The sequence below is a fragment of the Hyla sarda genome, unplaced genomic scaffold (assembly GCF_029499605.1).
Source record: "Hyla sarda isolate aHylSar1 unplaced genomic scaffold, aHylSar1.hap1 scaffold_857, whole genome shotgun sequence".
NCBI classification, from domain to species: Eukaryota; Metazoa; Chordata; class Amphibia; order Anura; family Hylidae; genus Hyla; species Hyla sarda.
The window spans coordinates 16,173-39,874 of NW_026610885.1; the positions used below are offsets into that span (position 1 = coordinate 16,173).

General features: G+C 45.9%; 10 non-coding genes across 10 annotated transcripts; all 10 read right to left on the reverse strand.

Annotated features, from left to right (window-relative positions):
• Positions 1–1,196: 1,196 nt before the first annotated feature.
• LOC130347949 (U2 spliceosomal RNA) lies at positions 1,197–1,387 on the reverse strand. The gene has a single exon (XR_008885789.1). It is a non-coding gene; the product is annotated as a U2 spliceosomal RNA (small nuclear RNA).
• A 2,083-nt stretch (positions 1,388–3,470) lies between these two features.
• LOC130347950 (U2 spliceosomal RNA) lies at positions 3,471–3,661 on the reverse strand. The gene has a single exon (XR_008885790.1). It is a non-coding gene; the product is annotated as a U2 spliceosomal RNA (small nuclear RNA).
• Positions 3,662–5,738: 2,077 nt separating this feature from the next.
• Positions 5,739–5,929, reverse strand: LOC130347951 (U2 spliceosomal RNA). The gene has a single exon (XR_008885791.1). It is a non-coding gene; the product is annotated as a U2 spliceosomal RNA (small nuclear RNA).
• A 2,094-nt stretch (positions 5,930–8,023) lies between these two features.
• LOC130347952 (U2 spliceosomal RNA) lies at positions 8,024–8,214 on the reverse strand. Its single transcript, XR_008885792.1, has one exon. It is a non-coding gene; the product is annotated as a U2 spliceosomal RNA (small nuclear RNA).
• A 2,098-nt stretch (positions 8,215–10,312) lies between these two features.
• LOC130347981 (U2 spliceosomal RNA) lies at positions 10,313–10,503 on the reverse strand. The gene has a single exon (XR_008885818.1). It is a non-coding gene; the product is annotated as a U2 spliceosomal RNA (small nuclear RNA).
• Positions 10,504–12,587: 2,084 nt separating this feature from the next.
• LOC130347953 (U2 spliceosomal RNA) lies at positions 12,588–12,778 on the reverse strand. The gene has a single exon (XR_008885793.1). It is a non-coding gene; the product is annotated as a U2 spliceosomal RNA (small nuclear RNA).
• A 2,095-nt stretch (positions 12,779–14,873) lies between these two features.
• On the reverse strand, positions 14,874–15,064 carry LOC130347954 (U2 spliceosomal RNA). Its single transcript, XR_008885794.1, has one exon. It is a non-coding gene; the product is annotated as a U2 spliceosomal RNA (small nuclear RNA).
• A 2,089-nt stretch (positions 15,065–17,153) lies between these two features.
• LOC130347955 (U2 spliceosomal RNA) lies at positions 17,154–17,344 on the reverse strand. Its single transcript, XR_008885795.1, has one exon. It is a non-coding gene; the product is annotated as a U2 spliceosomal RNA (small nuclear RNA).
• A 2,088-nt stretch (positions 17,345–19,432) lies between these two features.
• On the reverse strand, positions 19,433–19,623 carry LOC130347958 (U2 spliceosomal RNA). Its single transcript, XR_008885797.1, has one exon. It is a non-coding gene; the product is annotated as a U2 spliceosomal RNA (small nuclear RNA).
• A 2,088-nt stretch (positions 19,624–21,711) lies between these two features.
• On the reverse strand, positions 21,712–21,902 carry LOC130347959 (U2 spliceosomal RNA). Its single transcript, XR_008885798.1, has one exon. It is a non-coding gene; the product is annotated as a U2 spliceosomal RNA (small nuclear RNA).
• Between the last annotated feature and the right edge of the window lie 1,800 nt (positions 21,903–23,702).

The window sequence follows — 23,702 nt, forward strand, 5'->3', positions numbered from 1 at the left end:
TATATATATATATATATATTTCTCCGCCGAAATCACTTTTAAACCCATTTCCACCTTTTTTTCCCTTCTCTTCCTCTTACTTTTTTTTCACGTTTTTTTACGTTTTTCTCCTTTTCGCCTCTTTTCTGGGCGTATTATTCTTCTTTTTCTTCTTTTTTTTCGTCTAATGCATACCCCATCAGTGCAGCAATGCTTATTCAATACCGCCAGCAGATGGAGACACTGGGGGATAATTTTCTAAGGATTTATACTGATTTTTCCTGTCTGAATTTGTCGCACAGAAAGTTGCAGGCCGAATATGTGTGACATTTCTGCGACTTTAGCTTCTAGAGCATTTTTACAACATTATACATAGGTGCTGAATACATAAAAAGCGACTGTTCAGCGACAGACAAGTCGCATCGGCTGAAAGTAGGCCAGAATGTCAGTCCATGTTGGAGCAGGTTTAGATACAGTCTAAAGTATAGATCTCAAAGTCTGTGCACAGAATTTAGCAAGGGCCTCGCACCTTCTGATGCATCAGGTAGGTGCACAATAGCATAGCCTAACCCTCTGTACTTTGGTCTATATTGATGCGGGACATAGACAGCCAGCTGATGACCAATCCATTAGTGCAATGGATGGCTGGAAGCATTTGTCTTTGCCTTTGCAATACCACAGAAGCAATGCATGGTCAATGTACAGCAATGACACACCTGTGTGAACAGCCAGGAGACCCCCCCCCCCCCCCCCCCCCATGTTATGTTACATAGTTACATAGTTAGTACGGTCGAAAAAAGACATATGTCCATCAAGTTCAACCAGGGAATTAAGGGGTAGGGGTGTGGCGCGATATTGGGGAAGGGATGAGATTTTATATTTCTTCATAAGCATTAATCTTATTTTGTCAATTAGGAACATTCAGCACCCACCCGCTATCAAGGCAGCTGCCTATCATGTCATGCCCTACCTGCACAGGTGTGCTGGCTACTCAAATGATCCAATTAAGGAGGCCATTTAGTCAGCAGCAGCAGAAGTCCTGTGCCTGGACGCTCCAACAGCGGCCAGACACAAGCAGAAGCAGCAGAAGCAGCAGCAGCAGCACCACCTTTTGTTTTTTGGCTGCAGCAGCAGCAAGGCCCACAGGGCTGGCTAGCTGGCTAGCCAGCAAGCAGGTAGCAATGAAAGTAGGAATCTTTCTTTTTAACCCTGTAAGGGGGTGGTGCACTGTACCCGAAGATACTGCCATATCGGGTCAATGCATAGGGCGACGGAAGCAAGCTTCGAAATCGGCCCCCGTTCTCAAAAATCCATTTAATATATGGTCCCCAGATAGGGGACGTATCAGATATTAAACTGATAAGAACAGATACTACACTTGATCTTAGCCAAAAGGCCGAGAAGCGATAACCGTGAAAGGGGCGGGCCCAACAAGGTCCCCTTCATGGGCACTATCACTGCTTGCTGTCAGGGAGGCTGCCAGACAATTTTCCATGCACACTCTGGGCTGGGGGGCAGTCAACCACCAGTACACACAGCAGAACCTAAACCCATACCATTATTGCTAAGCAGCAAGACAGGGGCCCATTGCACTCCCACGGGGCCTTTTTAAATGCAATCCATAACCCGGATTTGCCAGGAACCCTTCTTACTCCTCCTACTTGCATGTGACACTGGGCTTAGGATCTGCATAGGAAACACACACACAAGCACACACCTACCTTTGTTGCCTGCAGATGCCTCCTTGGCTGTCCCCAAACGGTATCAAACCAACACCCACGGGAAGCTGTAAGCATAGAGGACATGCCTGCACCCCATTGGACTTACCTGTGTGGGTTAAATCCGGGTTATTTGACAACCTATGGCGGTGATGGTTCTGCTCAGGCAGAGCAGTGCTGATGCTCCTCATAAAGCTGTCGCTGCTGTGAAGGTTCTAGGTGACATCACAAATCCCTATGGTTACATACACAACAAAGCTGGGTTGTTGTTGTTTACACTCTGCAAGGCCTGTGGAAGTGAGTGACATCATAGCACTGTAGTTCTGAGGGTTCTAGATGGATGCAACAATCTCCTGTTGCTTCTATGAAGGCCGTAATAGACGACATCACCAAACAGCTCCATAGTCACATACACAGCAAAGGAGAGATGTTGTTTACACCTAGTGATGTCAGTGGTATTGAGTGACATCACAGCACAGTGCTAAGGCTCCTGGGCCTGGACACAGCAGCGGCTGCAATATCTCAACGGAGAATACGTTTATATATATGTGTGTGTGTGCGCGTATATATATATATATATATATATATATATATATATATATATATTTCTCCGCCGAAATCACTTTTAAACCCATTTCCACCTTTTTTTCCCTTCTCTTCCTCTTACTTTTTTTTCACGTTTTTTTACGTTTTTCTCCTTTTCGCCTCTTTTCTGGGCGTATTATTCTTCTTTTTCTTCTTTTTTTTCGTCTAATGCATACCCCATCAGTGCAGCAATGCTTATTCAATACCGCCAGCAGATGGAGACACTGGGGGATAATTTTCTAAGGATTTATACTGATTTTTCCTGTCTGAATTTGTCGCACAGAAAGTTGCAGGCCGAATATGTTTGAAATTTCTGCGACTTTAGCTTCTAGAGCATTTTTACAACATTATACATAGGTGCTGAATACATAAAAAGCGACTGTTCAGCGACAGACAAGTCGCATCGGCTGAAAGTAGGCCAGAATGTCAGTCCATGTTGGAGCAGGTTTAGATACAGTCTAAAGTATAGATCTCAAAGTCTGTGCACAGAATTTAGCAAGGGCCTCGCACCTTCTGATGCATCAGGTAGGTGCACAATAGCATAGCCTAACCCTCTGTACTTTGGTCTATATTGATGCGGGACATAGACAGCCAGCTGATGACCAATCCATTAGTGCAATGGATGGCTGGAAGCATTTGTCTTTGCCTTTGCAATACCACAGAAGCAATGCATGGTCAATGTACAGCAATGACACACCTGTGTGAACAGCCAGGAGACCCCCCCCCCCCCCCCCCCCATGTTATGTTACATAGTTACATAGTTAGTACGGTCGAAAAAAGACATATGTCCATCAAGTTCAACCAGGGAATTAAGGGGTAGGGGTGTGGCGCGATATTGGGGAAGGGATGAGATTTTATATTTCTTCATAAGCATTAATCTTATTTTGTCAATTAGGAACATTCAGCACCCACCCGCTATCAAGGCAGCTGCCTATCATGTCATGCCCTACCTACACAGGTGTGCTGGCTACTCAAATGATCCAATTAAGGAGGCCATTTAGTCAGCAGCAGCAGAAGTCCTGTGCCTGGACGCTCCAACAGCGGCCAGACACAAGCAGAAGCAGCAGAAGCAGCACCACCTTTTGTTTTTTGGCTGCAGCAGCAGCAAGGCCCACAGGGCTGGCTAGCTGGCTAGCCAGCAAGCAGGTAGCAATGAAAGTAGGAATCTTTCTTTTTAACCCTGTAAGGGGGTGGTGCACTGTACCCGAAGATACTGCCATATCGGGTCAATGCATAGGGCGACGGAAGCAAGCTTCGAAATCGGCCCCCGTTCTCAAAAATCCATTTAATATATGGTCCCCAGATAGGGGACGTATCAGATATTAAACTGATAAGAACAGATACTACACTTGATCTTAGCCAAAAGGCCGAGAAGCGATAACCGTGAAAGGGGCGGGCCCAACAAGGTCCCCTTCATGGGCACTATCACTGCTTGCTGTCAGGGAGGCTGCCAGACAATTTTCCATGCACACTCTGGGCTGGGGGGCAGTCAACCACCAGTACACACAGCAGAACCTAAACCCATACCATTATTGCTAAGCAGCAAGACAGGGGCCCATTGCACTCCCACGGGGCCTTTTTAAATGCAATCCATAACCCGGATTTGCCAGGAACCCTTCTTACTCCTCCTACTTGCATGTGACACTGGGCTTAGGATCTGCATAGGAAACACACACACAAGCACACACCTACCTTTGTTGCCTGCAGATGCCTCCTTGGCTGTCCCCAAACGGTATCAAACCAACACCCACAGGAAGCTGTAAGCATAGAGGACATGCCTGCACCCCATTGGACTTACCTGTGTGGGTTAAATCCGGGTTATTTGACAACCTATGGCGGTGATGGTTCTGCTCAGGCAGAGCAGTGCTGATGCTCCTCATAAAGCTGTCGCTGCTGTGAAGGTTCTAGGTGACATCACAAATCCCTATGGTTACATACACAACAAAGCTGGGTTGTTGTTGTTTACACTCTGCAAGGCCTGTGGAAGTGAGTGACATCATAGCACTGTAGTTCTGAGGGTTCTAGATGGATGCAACAATCTCCTGTTGCTTCTATGAAGGCCATAATAGACGACATCACCAAACAGCTCCATAGTCACATACACAGCAAAGGAGAGATGTTGTTTACACCTAGTGATGTCAGTGGTATTGAGTGACATCACAGCACAGTGCTAAGGCTCCTGGGCCTGGACACAGCAGCGGCTGCAATATCTCAACGGAGAATACGTTTATATATATGTGTGTGTGTGCGCGTATATATATATATATATATATATATATATATATTTCTCCGCCGAAATCACTTTTAAACCCATTTCCACCTTTTTTTCCCTTCTCTTCCTCTTACTTTTTTTTCACGTTTTTTTACGTTTTTCTCCTTTTCGCCTCTTTTCTGGGCGTATTATTCTTCTTTTTCTTCTTTTTTTTCGTCTAATGCATACCCCATCAGTGCAGCAATGCTTATTCAATACCGCCAGCAGATGGAGACACTGGGGGATAATTTTCTAAGGATTTATACTGATTTTTCCTGTCTGAATTTGTCGCACAGAAAGTTGCAGGCCGAATATGTGTGACATTTCTGCGACTTTAGCTTCTAGAGCATTTTTACAACATTATACATAGGTGCTGAATACATAAAAAGCGACTGTTCAGCGACAGACAAGTCGCATCGGCTGAAAGTAGGCCAGAATGTCAGTCCATGTTGGAGCAGGTTTAGATACAGTCTAAAGTATAGATCTCAAAGTCTGTGCACAGAATTTAGCAAGGGCCTCGCACCTTCTGATGCATCAGGTAGGTGCACAATAGCATAGCCTAACCCTCTGTACTTTGGTCTATATTGATGCGGGACATAGACAGCCAGCTGATGACCAATCCATTAGTGCAATGGATGGCTGGAAGCATTTGTCTTTGCCTTTGCAATACCACAGAAGCAATGCATGGTCAATGTACAGCAATGACACACCTGTGTGAACAGCCAGGAGACCCCCCCCCCCCCCATGTTATGTTACATAGTTACATAGTTAGTACGGTCGAAAAAAGACATATGTCCATCAAGTTCAACCAGGGAATTAAGGGGTAGGGGTGTGGCGCGATATTGGGGAAGGGATGAGATTTTATATTTCTTCATAAGCATTAATCTTATTTTGTCAATTAGGAACATTCAGCACCCACCCGGCTATCAAGGCAGCTGCCTATCATGTCATGCCCTACCTGCACAGGTGTGCTGGCTACTCAAATGATCCAATTAAGGAGGCCATTTAGTCAGCAGCAGCAGAAGTCCTGTGCCTGGACGCTCCAACAGCGGCCAGACACAAGCAGAAGCAGCAGAAGCAGCAGCAGCAGCACCACCTTTTGTTTTTTGGCTGCAGCAGCAGCAAGGCCCACAGGGCTGGCTAGCTGGCTAGCCAGCAAGCAGGTAGCAATGAAAGTAGGAATCTTTCTTTTTAACCCTGTAAGGGGGTGGTGCACTGTACCCGAAGATACTGCCATATCGGGTCAATGCATAGGGCGACGGAAGCAAGCTTCGAAATCGGCCCCCGTTCTCAAAAATCCATTTAATATATGGTCCCCAGATAGGGGACGTATCAGATATTAAACTGATAAGAACAGATACTACACTTGATCTTAGCCAAAAGGCCGAGAAGCGATAACCGTGAAAGGGGCGGGCCCAACAAGGTCCCCTTCATGGGCACTATCACTGCTTGCTGTCAGGGAGGCTGCCAGACAATTTTCCATGCACACTCTGGGCTGGGGGGCAGTCAACCACCAGTACACACAGCAGAACCTAAACCCATACCATTATTGCTAAGCAGCAAGACAGGGGCCCATTGCACTCCCACGGGGCCTTTTTAAATGCAATCCATAACCCGGATTTGCCAGGAACCCTTCTTACTCCTCCTACTTGCATGTGACACTGGGCTTAGGATCTGCATAGGAAACACACACACAAGCACACACCTACCTTTGTTGCCTGCAGATGCCTCCTTGGCTGTCCCCAAACGGTATCAAACCAACACCCACGGGAAGCTGTAAGCATAGAGGACATGCCTGCACCCCATTGGACTTACCTGTGTGGGTTAAATCCGGGTTATTTGACAACCTATGGCGGTGATGGTTCTGCTCAGGCAGAGCAGTGCTGATGCTCCTCATAAAGCTGTCGCTGCTGTGAAGGTTCTAGGTGACATCACAAATCCCTATGGTTACATACACAACAAAGCTGGGTTGTTGTTGTTTACACTCTGCAAGGCCTGTGGAAGTGAGTGACATCATAGCACTGTAGTTCTGAGGGTTCTAGATGGATGCAACAATCTCCTGTTGCTTCTATGAAGGCCATAATAGACGACATCACCAAACAGCTCCATAGTCACATACACAGCAAAGGAGAGATGTTGTTTACACCTAGTGATGTCAGTGGTATTGAGTGACATCACAGCACAGTGCTAAGGCTCCTGGGCCTGGACACAGCAGCGGCTGCAATATCTCAACGGAGAATACGTTTATATATATGTGTGTGTGTGCGCGTATATATATATATATATATATATATATATATATATATATATATATATTTCTCCGCCGAAATCACTTTTAAACCCATTTCCACCTTTTTTTCCCTTCTCTTCCTCTTACTTTTTTTTCACGTTTTTTTACGTTTTTCTCCTTTTCGCCTCTTTTCTGGGCGTATTATTCTTCTTTTTCTTCTTTTTTTTCGTCTAATGCATACCCCATCAGTGCAGCAATGCTTATTCAATACCGCCAGCAGATGGAGACACTGGGGGATAATTTTCTAAGGATTTATACTGATTTTTCCTGTCTGAATTTGTCGCACAGAAAGTTGCAGGCCGAATATGTGTGACATTTCTGCGACTTTAGCTTCTAGAGCATTTTTACAACATTATACATAGGTGCTGAATACATAAAAAGCGACTGTTCAGCGACAGACAAGTCGCATCGGCTGAAAGTAGGCCAGAATGTCAGTCCATGTTGGAGCAGGTTTAGATACAGTCTAAAGTATAGATCTCAAAGTCTGTGCACAGAATTTAGCAAGGGCCTCGCACCTTCTGATGCATCAGGTAGGTGCACAATAGCATAGCCTAACCCTCTGTACTTTGGTCTATATTGATGCGGGACATAGACAGCCAGCTGATGACCAATCCATTAGTGCAATGGATGGCTGGAAGCATTTGTCTTTGCCTTTGCAATACCACAGAAGCAATGCATGGTCAATGTACAGCAATGACACACCTGTGTGAACAGCCAGGAGACCCCCCCCCCCCCCCCCCATGTTATGTTACATAGTTACATAGTTAGTACGGTCGAAAAAAGACATATGTCCATCAAGTTCAACCAGGGAATTAAGGGGTAGGGGTGTGGCGCGATATTGGGGAAGGGATGAGATTTTATATTTCTTCATAAGCATTAATCTTATTTTGTCAATTAGGAACATTCAGCACCCACCCGCTATCAAGGCAGCTGCCTATCATGTCATGCCCTACCTGCACAGGTGTGCTGGCTACTCAAATGATCCAATTAAGGAGGCCATTTAGTCAGCAGCAGCAGAAGTCCTGTGCCTGGACGCTCCAACAGCGGCCAGACACAAGCAGAAGCAGCAGAAGCAGCAGCAGCAGCACCACCTTTTGTTTTTTGGCTGCAGCAGCAGCAAGGCCCACAGGGCTGGCTAGCTGGCTAGCCAGCAAGCAGGTAGCAATGAAAGTAGGAATCTTTCTTTTTAACCCTGTAAGGGGGTGGTGCACTGTACCCGAAGATACTGCCATATCGGGTCAATGCATAGGGCGACGGAAGCAAGCTTCGAAATCGGCCCCCGTTCTCAAAAATCCATTTAATATATGGTCCCCAGATAGGGGACGTATCAGATATTAAACTGATAAGAACAGATACTACACTTGATCTTAGCCAAAAGGCCGAGAAGCGATAACCGTGAAAGGGGCGGGCCCAACAAGGTCCCCTTCATGGGCACTATCACTGCTTGCTGTCAGGGAGGCTGCCAGACAATTTTCCATGCACACTCTGGGCTGGGGGGCAGTCAACCACCAGTACACACAGCAGAACCTAAACCCATACCATTATTGCTAAGCAGCAAGACAGGGGCCCATTGCACTCCCACGGGGCCTTTTTAAATGCAATCCATAACCCGGATTTGCCAGGAACCCTTCTTACTCCTCCTACTTGCATGTGACACTGGGCTTAGGATCTGCATAGGAAACACACACACAAGCACACACCTACCTTTGTTGCCTGCAGATGCCTCCTTGGCTGTCCCCAAACGGTATCAAACCAACACCCACGGGAAGCTGTAAGCATAGAGGACATGCCTGCACCCCATTGGACTTACCTGTGTGGGTTAAATCCGGGTTATTTGACAACCTATGGCGGTGATGGTTCTGCTCAGGCAGAGCAGTGCTGATGCTCCTCATAAAGCTGTCGCTGCTGTGAAGGTTCTAGGTGACATCACAAATCCCTATGGTTACATACACAACAAAGCTGGGTTGTTGTTGTTTACACTCTGCAAGGCCTGTGGAAGTGAGTGACATCATAGCACTGTAGTTCTGAGGGTTCTAGATGGATGCAACAATCTCCTGTTGCTTCTATGAAGGCCATAATAGACGACATCACCAAACAGCTCCATAGTCACATACACAGCAAAGGAGAGATGTTGTTTACACCTAGTGATGTCAGTGGTATTGAGTGACATCACAGCACAGTGCTAAGGCTCCTGGGCCTGGACACAGCAGCGGCTGCAATATCTCAACGGAGAATACGTTTATATATATGTGTGTGTGTGCGCGTATATATATATATATATATATATATATATATATATATATATATATATTTCTCCGCCGAAATCACTTTTAAACCCATTTCCACCTTTTTTTCCCTTCTCTTCCTCTTACTTTTTTTTCACGTTTTTTTACGTTTTTCTCCTTTTCGCCTCTTTTCTGGGCGTATTATTCTTCTTTTTCTTCTTTTTTTTCGTCTAATGCATACCCCATCAGTGCAGCAATGCTTATTCAATACCGCCAGCAGATGGAGACACTGGGGGATAATTTTCTAAGGATTTATACTGATTTTTCCTGTCTGAATTTGTCGCACAGAAAGTTGCAGGCCGAATATGTGTGACATTTCTGCGACTTTAGCTTCTAGAGCATTTTTACAACATTATACATAGGGGTGCTGAATACATAAAAAGCGACTGTTCAGCGACACACAAGTCGCATCGGCTGAAAGTAGGCCAGAATGTCAGTCCATGTTGGAGCAGGTTTAGATACAGTCTAAAGTATAGATCTCAAAGTCTGTGCACAGAATTTAGCAAGGGCCTCGCACCTTCTGATGCATCAGGTAGGTGCACAATAGCATAGCCTAACCCTCTGTACTTTGGTCTATATTGATGCGGGACATAGACAGCCAGCTGATGACCAATCCATTAGTGCAATGGATGGCTGGAAGCATTTGTCTTTGCCTTTGCAATACCACAGAAGCAATGCATGGTCAATGTACAGCAATGACACACCTGTGTGAACAGCCAGGAGACCCCCCCCCCCCCCCCCCCCATGTTATGTTACATAGTTACATAGTTAGTACGGTCGAAAAAAGACATATGTCCATCAAGTTCAACCAGGGAATTAAGGGGTAGGGGTGTGGCGCGATATTGGGGAAGGGATGAGATTTTATATTTCTTCATAAGCATTAATCTTATTTTGTCAATTAGGAACATTCAGCACCCACCCGCTATCAAGGCAGCTGCCTATCATGTCATGCCCTACCTGCACAGGTGTGCTGGCTACTCAAATGATCCAATTAAGGAGGCCATTTAGTCAGCAGCAGCAGAAGTCCTGTGCCTGGACGCTCCAACAGCGGCCAGACACAAGCAGAAGCAGCAGAAGCAGCAGCAGCAGCACCACCTTTTGTTTTTTGGCTGCAGCAGCAGCAAGGCCCACAGGGCTGGCTAGCTGGCTAGCCAGCAAGCAGGTAGCAATGAAAGTAGGAATCTTTCTTTTTAACCCTGTAAGGGGGTGGTGCACTGTACCCGAAGATACTGCCATATCGGGTCAATGCATAGGGCGACGGAAGCAAGCTTCGAAATCGGCCCCTGTTCTCAAAAATCCATTTAATATATGGTCCCCAGATAGGGGACGTATCAGATATTAAACTGATAAGAACAGATACTACACTTGATCTTAGCCAAAAGGCCGAGAAGCGATAACCGTGAAAGGGGCGGGCCCAACAAGGTCCCCTTCATGGGCACTATCACTGCTTGCTGTCAGGGAGGCTGCCAGACAATTTTCCATGCACACTCTGGGCTGGGGGGCAGTCAACCACCAGTACACACAGCAGAACCTAAACCCATACCATTATTGCTAAGCAGCAAGACAGGGGCCCATTGCACTCCCACGGGGCCTTTTTAAATGCAATCCATAACCCGGATTTGCCAGGAACCCTTCTTACTCCTCCTACTTGCATGTGACACTGGGCTTAGGATCTGCATAGGAAACACACACACAAGCACACACCTACCTTTGTTGCCTGCAGATGCCTCCTTGGCTGTCCCCAAACGGTATCAAACCAACACCCACGGGAAGCTGTAAGCATAGAGGACATGCCTGCACCCCATTGGACTTACCTGTGTGGGTTAAATCCGGGTTATTTGACAACCTATGGCGGTGATGGTTCTGCTCAGGCAGAGCAGTGCTGATGCTCCTCATAAAGCTGTCGCTGCTGTGAAGGTTCTAGGTGACATCACAAATCCCTATGGTTACATACACAACAAAGCTGGGTTGTTGTTGTTTACACTCTGCAAGGCCTGTGGAAGTGAGTGACATCATAGCACTGTAGTTCTGAGGGTTCTAGATGGATGCAACAATCTCCTGTTGCTTCTATGAAGGCCATAATAGACGACATCACCAAACAGCTCCATAGTCACATACACAGCAAAGGAGAGATGTTGTTTACACCTAGTGATGTCAGTGGTATTGAGTGACATCACAGCACAGTGCTAAGGCTCCTGGGCCTGGACACAGCAGCGGCTGCAATATCTCAACGGAGAATACGTTTATATATATGTGTGTGTGTGCGCGTATATATATATATATATATATATATATATATATATATATTTCTCCGCCGAAATCACTTTTAAACCCATTTCCACCTTTTTTTCCCTTCTCTTCCTCTTACTTTTTTTTCACGTTTTTTTACGTTTTTCTCCTTTTCGCCTCTTTTCTGGGCGTATTATTCTTCTTTTTCTTCTTTTTTTTCGTCTAATGCATACCCCATCAGTGCAGCAATGCTTATTCAATACCGCCAGCAGATGGAGACACTGGGGGATAATTTTCTAAGGATTTATACTGATTTTTCCTGTCTGAATTTGTCGCACAGAAAGTTGCAGGCCGAATATGTGTGACATTTCTGCGACTTTAGCTTCTAGAGCATTTTTACAACATTATACATAGGTGCTGAATACATAAAAAGCGACTGTTCAGCGACAGACAAGTCGCATCGGCTGAAAGTAGGCCAGAATGTCAGTCCATGTTGGAGCAGGTTTAGATACAGTCTAAAGTATAGATCTCAAAGTCTGTGCACAGAATTTAGCAAGGGCCTCGCACCTTCTGATGCATCAGGTAGGTGCACAATAGCATAGCCTAACCCTCTGTACTTTGGTCTATATTGATGCGGGACATAGACAGCCAGCTGATGACCAATCCATTAGTGCAATGGATGGCTGGAAGCATTTGTCTTTGCCTTTGCAATACCACAGAAGCAATGCATGGTCAATGTACAGCAATGACACACCTGTGTGAACAGCCAGGAGACCCCCCCCCCCCCCCCATGTTATGTTACATAGTTACATAGTTAGTACGGTCGAAAAAAGACATATGTCCATCAAGTTCAACCAGGGAATTAAGGGGTAGGGGTGTGGCGCGATATTGGGGAAGGGATGAGATTTTATATTTCTTCATAAGCATTAATCTTATTTTGTCAATTAGGAACATTCAGCACCCACCCGCTATCAAGGCAGCTGCCTATCATGTCATGCCCTACCTGCACAGGTGTGCTGGCTACTCAAATGATCCAATTAAGGAGGCCATTTAGTCAGCAGCAGCAGAAGTCCTGTGCCTGGACGCTCCAACAGCGGCCAGACACAAGCAGAAGCAGCAGAAGCAGCAGCAGCAGCACCACCTTTTGTTTTTTGGCTGCAGCAGCAGCAAGGCCCACAGGGCTGGCTAGCTGGCTAGCCAGCAAGCAGGTAGCAATGAAAGTAGGAATCTTTCTTTTTAACCCTGTAAGGGGGTGGTGCACTGTACCCGAAGATACTGCCATATCGGGTCAATGCATAGGGCGACGGAAGCAAGCTTCGAAATCGGCCCCCGTTCTCAAAAATCCATTTAATATATGGTCCCCAGATAGGGGACGTATCAGATATTAAACTGATAAGAACAGATACTACACTTGATCTTAGCCAAAAGGCCGAGAAGCGATAACCGTGAAAGGGGCGGGCCCAACAAGGTCCCCTTCATGGGCACTATCACTGCTTGCTGTCAGGGAGGCTGCCAGACAATTTTCCATGCACACTCTGGGCTGGGGGGCAGTCAACCACCAGTACACACAGCAGAACCTAAACCCATACCATTATTGCTAAGCAGCAAGACAGGGGCCCATTGCACTCCCACGGGGCCTTTTTAAATGCAATCCATAACCCGGATTTGCCAGGAACCCTTCTTACTCCTCCTACTTGCATGTGACACTGGGCTTAGGATCTGCATAGGAAACACACACACAAGCACACACCTACCTTTGTTGCCTGCAGATGCCTCCTTGGCTGTCCCCAAACGGTATCAAACCAACACCCACGGGAAGCTGTAAGCATAGAGGACATGCCTGCACCCCATTGGACTTACCTGTGTGGGTTAAATCCGGGTTATTTGACAACCTATGGCGGTGATGGTTCTGCTCAGGCAGAGCAGTGCTGATGCTCCTCATAAAGCTGTCGCTGCTGTGAAGGTTCTAGGTGACATCACAAATCCCTATGGTTACATACACAACAAAGCTGGGTTGTTGTTGTTTACACTCTGCAAGGCCTGTGGAAGTGAGTGACATCATAGCACTGTAGTTCTGAGGGTTCTAGATGGATGCAACAATCTCCTGTTGCTTCTATGAAGGCCATAATAGACGACATCACCAAACAGCTCCATAGTCACATACACAGCAAAGGAGAGATGTTGTTTACACCTAGTGATGTCAGTGGTATTGAGTGACATCACAGCACAGTGCTAAGGCTCCTGGGCCTGGACACAGCAGCGGCTGCAATATCTCAACGGAGAATACGTTTATATATATGTGTGTGTGTGCGCGTATATATATATATATATATATATATATATATATATATATATATATATATATATATATATTTCTCCGCCGAAATCACTTTTAAACCCATTTCCACCTTTTTTTCCCTTCTCTTCCTCTTACTTTTTTTTCACGTTTTTTTACGTTTTTCTCCTTTTCGCCTCTTTTCTGGGCGTATTATTCTTCTTTTTCTTCTTTTTTTTCGTCTAATGCATACCCCATCAGTGCAGCAATGCTTATTCAATACCGCCAGCAGATGGAGACACTGGGGGATAATTTTCTAAGGATTTATACTGATTTTTCCTGTCTGAATTTGTCGCACAGAAAGTTGCAGGCCGAATATGTGTGACATTTCTGCGACTTTAGCTTCTAGAGCATTTTTACAACATTATACATAGGTGCTGAATACATAAAAAGCGACTGTTCAGCGACAGACAAGTCGCATCGGCTGAAAGTAGGCCAGAATGTCAGTCCATGTTGGAGCAGGTTTAGATACAGTCTAAAGTATAGATCTCAAAGTCTGTGCACAGAATTTAGCAAGGGCCTCGCACCTTCTGATGCATCAGGTAGGTGCACAATAGCATAGCCTAACCCTCTGTACTTTGGTCTATATTGATGCGGGACATAGACAGCCAGCTGATGACCAATCCATTAGTGCAATGGATGGCTGGAAGCATTTGTCTTTGCCTTTGCAATACCACAGAAGCAATGCATGGTCAATGTACAGCAATGACACACCTGTGTGAACAGCCAGGAGACCCCCCCATGTTATGTTACATAGTTACATAGTTAGTACGGTCGAAAAAAGACATATGTCCATCAAGTTCAACCAGGGAATTAAGGGGTAGGGGTGTGGCGCGATATTGGGGAAGGGATGAGATTTTATATTTCTTCATAAGCATTAATCTTATTTTGTCAATTAGGAACATTCAGCACCCACCCGCTATCAAGGCAGCTGCCTATCATGTCATGCCCTACCTGCACAGGTGTGCTGGCTACTCAAATGATCCAATTAAGGAGGCCATTTAGTCAGCAGCAGCAGAAGTCCTGTGCCTGGACGCTCCAACAGCGGCCAGACACAAGCAGAAGCAGCAGAAGCAGCAGCAGCAGCACCACCTTTTGTTTTTTGGCTGCAGCAGCAGCAAGGCCCACAGGGCTGGCTAGCTGGCTAGCCAGCAAGCAGGTAGCAATGAAAGTAGGAATCTTTCTTTTTAACCCTGTAAGGGGGTGGTGCACTGTACCCGAAGATACTGCCATATCGGGTCAATGCATAGGGCGACGGAAGCAAGCTTCGAAATCGGCCCCCGTTCTCAAAAATCCATTTAATATATGGTCCCCAGATAGGGGACGTATCAGATATTAAACTGATAAGAACAGATACTACACTTGATCTTAGCCAAAAGGCCGAGAAGCGATAACCGTGAAAGGGGCGGGCCCAACAAGGTCCCCTTCATGGGCACTATCACTGCTTGCTGTCAGGGAGGCTGCCAGACAATTTTCCATGCACACTCTGGGCTGGGGGGCAGTCAACCACCAGTACACACAGCAGAACCTAAACCCATACCATTATTGCTAAGCAGCAAGACAGGGGCCCATTGCACTCCCACGGGGCCTTTTTAAATGCAATCCATAACCCGGATTTGCCAGGAACCCTTCTTACTCCTCCTACTTGCATGTGACACTGGGCTTAGGATCTGCATAGGAAACACACACACAAGCACACACCTACCTTTGTTGCCTGCAGATGCCTCCTTGGCTGTCCCCAAACGGTATCAAACCAACACCCACGGGAAGCTGTAAGCATAGAGGACATGCCTGCACCCCATTGGACTTACCTGTGTGGGTTAAATCCGGGTTATTTGACAACCTATGGCGGTGATGGTTCTGCTCAGGCAGAGCAGTGCTGATGCTCCTCATAAAGCTGTCGCTGCTGTGAAGGTTCTAGGTGACATCACAAATCCCTATGGTTACATACACAACAAAGCTGGGTTGTTGTTGTTTACACTCTGCAAGGCCTGTGGAAGTGAGTGACATCATAGCACTGTAGTTCTGAGGGTTCTAGATGGATGCAACAATCTCCTGTTGCTTCTATGAAGGCCATAATAGACGACATCACCAAACAGCTCCATAGTCACATACACAGCAAAGGAGAGATGTTGTTTACACCTAGTGATGTCAGTGGTATTGAGTGACATCACAGCACAGTGCTAAGGCTCCTGGGCCTGGACACAGCAGCGGCTGCAATATCTCAACGGAGAATACGTTTATATATATGTGTGTGTGTGCGCGTATATATATATATATATATATATATATATATATATATATATATATATTTCTCCGCCGAAATCACTTTTAAACCCATTTCCACCTTTTTTTCCCTTCTCTTCCTCTTACTTTTTTTTCACGTTTTTTTACGTTTTTCTCCTTTTCGCCTCTTTTCTGGGCGTATTATTCTTCTTTTTCTTCTTTTTTTTCGTCTAATGCATACCCCATCAGTGCAGCAATGCTTATTCAATACCGCCAGCAGATGGAGACACTGGGGGATAATTTTCTAAGGATTTATACTGATTTTTCCTGTCTGAATTTGTCGCACAGAAAGTTGCAGGCCGAATATGTGTGACATTTCTGCGACTTTAGCTTCTAGAGCATTTTTACAACATTATACATAGGTGCTGAATACATAAAAAGCGACTGTTCAGCGACAGACAAGTCGCATCGGCTGAAAGTAGGCCAGAATGTCAGTCCATGTTGGAGCAGGTTTAAATACAGTCTAAAGTATAGATCTCAAAGTCTGTGCACAGAATTTAGCAAGGGCCTCGCACCTTCTGATGCATCAGGTAGGTGCACAATAGCATAGCCTAACCCTCTGTACTTTGGTCTATATTGATGCGGGACATAGACAGCCAGCTGATGACCAATCCATTAGTGCAATGGATGGCTGGAAGCATTTGTCTTTGCCTTTGCAATACCACAGAAGCAATGCATGGTCAATGTACAGCAATGACACACCTGTGTGAACAGCCAGGAGACCCCCCCCCCCCCATGTTATGTTACATAGTTACATAGTTAGTACGGTCGAAAAAAGACATATGTCCATCAAGTTCAACCAGGGAATTAAGGGGTAGGGGTGTGGCGCGATATTGGGGAAGGGATGAGATTTTATATTTCTTCATAAGCATTAATCTTATTTTGTCAATTAGGAACATTCAGCACCCACCCGCTATCAAGGCAGCTGCCTATCATGTCATGCCCTACCTGCACAGGTGTGCTGGCTACTCAAATGATCCAATTAAGGAGGCCATTTAGTCAGCAGCAGCAGAAGTCCTGTGCCTGGACGCTCCAACAGCGGCCAGACACAAGCAGAAGCAGCAGAAGCAGCAGCAGCAGCACCACCTTTTGTTTTTTGGCTGCAGCAGCAGCAAGGCCCACAGGGCTGGCTAGCTGGCTAGCCAGCAAGCAGGTAGCAATGAAAGTAGGAATCTTTCTTTTTAACCCTGTAAGGGGGTGGTGCACTGTACCCGAAGATACTGCCATATCGGGTCAATGCATAGGGCGACGGAAGCAAGCTTCGAAATCGGCCCCCGTTCTCAAAAATCCATTTAATATATGGTCCCCAGATAGGGGACGTATCAGATATTAAACTGATAAGAACAGATACTACACTTGATCTTAGCCAAAAGGCCGAGAAGCGATAACCGTGAAAGGGGCGGGCCCAACAAGGTCCCCTTCATGGGCACTATCACTGCTTGCTGTCAGGGAGGCTGCCAGACAATTTTCCATGCACACTCTGGGCTGGGGGGCAGTCAACCACCAGTACACACAGCAGAACCTAAACCCATACCATTATTGCTAAGCAGCAAGACAGGGGCCCATTGCACTCCCACGGGGCCTTTTTAAATGCAATCCATAACCCGGATTTGCCAGGAACCCTTCTTACTCCTCCTACTTGCATGTGACACTGGGCTTAGGATCTGCATAGGAAACACACACACAAGCACACACCTACCTTTGTTGCCTGCAGATGCCTCCTTGGCTGTCCCCAAACGGTATCAAACCAACACCCACGGGAAGCTGTAAGCATAGAGGACATGCCTGCACCCCATTGGACTTACCTGTGTGGGTTAAATCCGGGTTATTTGACAACCTATGGCGGTGATGGTTCTGCTCAGGCAGAGCAGTGCTGATGCTCCTCATAAAGCTGTCGCTGCTGTGAAGGTTCTAGGTGACATCACAAATCCCTATGGTTACATACACAACAAAGCTGGGTTGTTGTTGTTTACACTCTGCAAGGCCTGTGGAAGTGAGTGACATCATAGCACTGTAGTTCTGAGGGTTCTAGATGGATGCAACAATCTCCTGTTGCTTCTATGAAGGCCATAATAGACGACATCACCAAACAGCTCCATAGTCACATACACAGCAAAGGAGAGATGTTGTTTACACCTAGTGATGTCAGTGGTATTGAGTGACATCACAGCACAGTGCTAAGGCTCCTGGGCCTGGACACAGCAGCGGCTGCAATATCTCAACGGAGAATACGTTTATATATATGTGTGTGTGTGCGCGTATATATATATATATATATATATATATATATATATATATATATATTCTCCGCCGAAATCACTTTTAAACCCATTTCCACCTTTTTTTCCCTTCTCTTCCTCTTACTTTTTTTTCACGTTTTTTTACGTTTTTCTCCTTTTCGCCTCTTTTCTGGGCGTATTATTCTTCTTTTTCTTCTTTTTTTTCGTCTAATGCATACCCCATCAGTGCAGCAATGCTTATTCAATACCGCCAGCAGATGGAGACACTGGGGGATAATTTTCTAAGGTTTATACTGATTTTTCCTGTCTGAATTTGTCGCACAGAAAGTTGCAGGCCGAATATGTGTGACATTTCTGCGACTTTAGCTTCTAGAGCATTTTTACAACATTATACATAGGTGCTGAATACATAAAAAGCGACTGTTCAGCGACAGACAAGTCGCATCGGCTGAAAGTAGGCCAGAATGTCAGTCCATGTTGGAGCAGGTTTAGATACAGTCTAAAGTATAGATCTCAAAGTCTGTGCACAGAATTTAGCAAGGGCCTCGCACCTTCTGATGCATCAGGTAGGTGCACAATAGCATAGCCTAACCCTCTGTACTTTGGTCTATATTGATGCGGGACATAGACAGCCAGCTGATGACCAATCCATTAGTGCAATGGATGGCTGGAAGCATTTGTCTTTGCCTTTGCAATACCACAGAAGCAATGCATGGTCAATGTACAGCAATGACACACCTGTGTGAACAGCCAGGAGACCCCCCCCCCCCCCCCATGTTATGTTACATAGTTACATAGTTAGTACGGTCGAAAAAAGACATATGTCCATCAAGTTCAACCAGGGAATTAAGGGGTAGGGGTGTGGCGCGATATTGGGGAAGGGATGAGATTTTATATTTCTTCATAAGCATTAATCTTATTTTGTCAATTAGGAACATTCAGCACCCACCCGCTATCAAGGCAGCTGCCTATCATGTCATGCCCTACCTGCACAGGTGTGCTGGCTACTCAAATGATCCAATTAAGGAGGCCATTTAGTCAGCAGCAGCAGAAGTCCTGTGCCTGGACGCTCCAACAGCGGCCAGACACAAGCAGAAGCAGCAGAAGCAGCAGCAGCAGCACCACCTTTTGTTTTTTGGCTGCAGCAGCAGCAAGGCCCACAGGGCTGGCTAGCTGGCTAGCCAGCAAGCAGGTAGCAATGAAAGTAGGAATCTTTCTTTTTAACCCTGTAAGGGGGTGGTGCACTGTACCCGAAGATACTGCCATATCGGGTCAATGCATAGGGCGACGGAAGCAAGCTTCGAAATCGGCCCCCGTTCTCAAAAATCCATTTAATATATGGTCCCCAGATAGGGGACGTATCAGATATTAAACTGATAAGAACAGATACTACACTTGATCTTAGCCAAAAGGCCGAGAAGCGATAACCGTGAAAGGGGCGGGCCCAACAAGGTCCCCTTCATGGGCACTATCACTGCTTGCTGTCAGGGAGGCTGCCAGACAATTTTCCATGCACACTCTGGGCTGGGGGGCAGTCAACCACCAGTACACACAGCAGAACCTAAACCCATACCATTATTGCTAAGCAGCAAGACAGGGGCCCATTGCACTCCCACGGGGCCTTTTTAAATGCAATCCATAACCCGGATTTGCCAGGAACCCTTCTTACTCCTCCTACTTGCATGTGACACTGGGCTTAGGATCTGCATAGGAAACACACACACAAGCACACACCTACCTTTGTTGCCTGCAGATGCCTCCTTGGCTGTCCCCAAACGGTATCAAACCAACACCCACGGGAAGCTGTAAGCATAGAGGACATGCCTGCACCCCATTGGACTTACCTGTGTGGGTTAAATCCGGGTTATTTGACAACCTATGGCGGTGATGGTTCTGCTCAGGCAGAGCAGTGCTGATGCTCCTCATAAAGCTGTCGCTGCTGTGAAGGTTCTAGGTGACATCACAAATCCCTATGGTTACATACACAACAAAGCTGGGTTGTTGTTGTTTACACTCTGCAAGGCCTGTGGAAGTGAGTGACATCATAGCACTGTAGTTCTGAGGGTTCTAGATGGATGCAACAATCTCCTGTTGCTTCTATGAAGGCCATAATAGACGACATCACCAAACAGCTCCATAGTCACATACACAGCAAAGGAGAGATGTTGTTTACACCTAGTGATGTCAGTGGTATTGAGTGACATCACAGCACAGTGCTAAGGCTCCTGGGCCTGGACACAGCAGCGGCTGCAATATCTCAACGGAGAATACGTTTATATATATGTGTGTGTGTGCGCGTATATATATATATATATATATATATATATATATATATATATATATATTCTCCGCCGAAATCACTTTTAAACCCATTTCCACCTTTTTTTCCCTTCTCTTCCTCTTACTTTTTTTTCACGTTTTTTTACGTTTTTCTCCTTTTCGCCTCTTTTCTGGGCGTATTATTCTTCTTTTTCTTCTTTTTTTTCGTCTAATGCATACCCCATCAGTGCAGCAATGCTTATTCAATACCGCCAGCAGATGGAGACACTGGGGGATAATTTTCTAAGGATTTATACTGATTTTTCCTGTCTGAATTTGTCGCACAGAAAGTTGCAGGCCGAATATGTGTGACATTTCTGCGACTTTAGCTTCTAGAGCATTTTTACAACATTATACATAGGTGCTGAATACATAAAAAGCGACTGTTCAGCGACAGACAAGTCGCATCGGCTGAAAGTAGGCCAGAATGTCAGTCCATGTTGGAGCAGGTTTAGATACAGTCTAAAGTATAGATCTCAAAGTCTGTGCACAGAATTTAGCAAGGGCCTCGCACCTTCTGATGCATCAGGTAGGTGCACAATAGCATAGCCTAACCCTCTGTACTTTGGTCTATATTGATGCGGGACATAGACAGCCAGCTGATGACCAATCCATTAGTGCAATGGATGGCTGGAAGCATTTGTCTTTGCCTTTGCAATACCACAGAAGCAATGCATGGTCAATGTACAGCAATGACACACCTGTGTGAACAGCCAGGAGACCCCCCCCCCCCCATGTTATGTTACATAGTTACATAGTTAGTACGGTCGAAAAAAGACATATGTCCATCAAGTTCAACCAGGGAATTAAGGGGTAGGGGTGTGGCGCGATATTGGGGAAGGGATGAGATTTTATATTTCTTCATAAGCATTAATCTTATTTTGTCAATTAGGAACATTCAGCACCCACCCGCTATCAAGGCAGCTGCCTATCATGTCATGCCCTACCTGCACAGGTGTGCTGGCTACTCAAATGATCCAATTAAGGAGGCCATTTAGTCAGCAGCAGCAGAAGTCCTGTGCCTGGACGCTCCAACAGCGGCCAGACACAAGCAGAAGCAGCAGAAGCAGCAGCAGCAGCACCACCTTTTGTTTTTTGGCTGCAGCAGCAGCAAGGCCCACAGGGCTGGCTAGCTGGCTAGCCAGCAAGCAGGTAGCAATGAAAGTAGGAATCTTTCTTTTTAACCCTGTAAGGGGGTGGTGCACTGTACCCGAAGATACTGCCATATCGGGTCAATGCATAGGGCGACGGAAGCAAGCTTCGAAATCGGCCCCCGTTCTCAAAAATCCATTTAATATATGGTCCCCAGATAGGGGACGTATCAGATATTAAACTGATAAGAACAGATACTACACTTGATCTTAGCCAAAAGGCCGAGAAGCGATAACCGTGAAAGGGGCGGGCCCAACAAGGTCCCCTTCATGGGCACTATCACTGCTTGCTGTCAGGGAGGCTGCCAGACAATTTTCCATGCACACTCTGGGCTGGGGGGCAGTCAACCACCAGTACACACAGCAGAACCTAAACCCATACCATTATTGCTAAGCAGCAAGACAGGGGCCCATTGCACTCCCACGGGGCCTTTTTAAATGCAATCCATAACCCGGATTTGCCAGGAACCCTTCTTACTCCTCCTACTTGCATGTGACACTGGGCTTAGGATCTGCATAGGAAACACACACACAAGCACACACCTACCTTTGTTGCCTGCAGATGCCTCCTTGGCTGTCCCCAAACGGTATCAAACCAACACCCACGGGAAGCTGTAAGCATAGAGGACATGCCTGCACCCCATTGGACTTACCTGTGTGGGTTAAATCCGGGTTATTTGACAACCTATGGCGGTGATGGTTCTGCTCAGGCAGAGCAGTGCTGATGCTCCTCATAAAGCTGTCGCTGCTGTGAAGGTTCTAGGTGACATCACAAATCCCTATGGTTACATACACAACAAAGCTGGGTTGTTGTTGTTTACACTCTGCAAGGCCTGTGGAAGTGAGTGACATCATAGCACTGTAGTTCTGAGGGTTCTAGATGGATGCAACAATCTCCTGTTGCTTCTATGAAGGCCATAATAGACGACATCACCAAACAGCTCCATAGTCACATACACAGCAAAGGAGAGATGTTGTTTACACCTAGTGATGTCAGTGGTATTGAGTGACATCACAGCACAGTGCTAAGGCTCCTGGGCCTGGACACAGCAGCGGCTGCAATATCTCAACGGAGAATACGTTTATATATATGTGTGTGTGTGCGCGTATATATATATATATATATATATATATATATATATATATATATATATTTCTCCGCCGAAATCACTTTTAAACCCATTTCCACCTTTTTTTCCCTTCTCTTCCTCTTACTTTTTTTTCACGTTTACGTTTTTCTCCTTTTCGCCTCTTTTCTGGGCGTATTATTCTTCTTTTTCTTCTTTTTTTTCGTCTAATGCATACCCCATCAGTGCAGCAATGCTTATTCAATACCGCCAGCAGATGGAGACACTGGGGGATAATTTTCTAAGGATTTATACTGATTTTTCCTGTCTGAATTTGTCGCACAGAAAGTTGCAGGCCGAATATGTGTGACATTTCTGCGACTTTAGCTTCTAGAGCATTTTTACAACATTATACATAGGTGCTGAATACATAAAAAGCGACTGTTCAGCGACAGACAAGTCGCATCGGCTGAAAGTAGGCCAGAATGTCAGTCCATGTTGGAGCAGGTTTAAATACAGTCTAAAGTATAGATCTCAAAGTCTGTGCACAGAATTTAGCAAGGGCCTCGCACCTTCTGATGCATCAGGTAGGTGCACAATAGCATAGCCTAACCCTCTGTACTTTGGTCTATATTGATGCGGGACATAGACAGCCAGCTGATGACCAATCCATTAGTGCAATGGATGGCTGGAAGCATTTGTCTTTGCCTTTGCAATACCACAGAAGCAATGCATGGTCAATGTACAGCAATGACACACCTGTGTGAACAGCCAGGAGACCCCCCCCCCCCCATGTTATGTTACATAGTTACATAGTTAGTACGGTCGAAAAAAGACATATGTCCATCAAGTTCAACCAGGGAATTAAGGGGTAGGGGTGTGGCGCGATATTGGGGAAGGGATGAGATTTTATATTTCTTCATAAGCATTAATCTTATTTTGTCAATTAGGAACATTCAGCACCCAC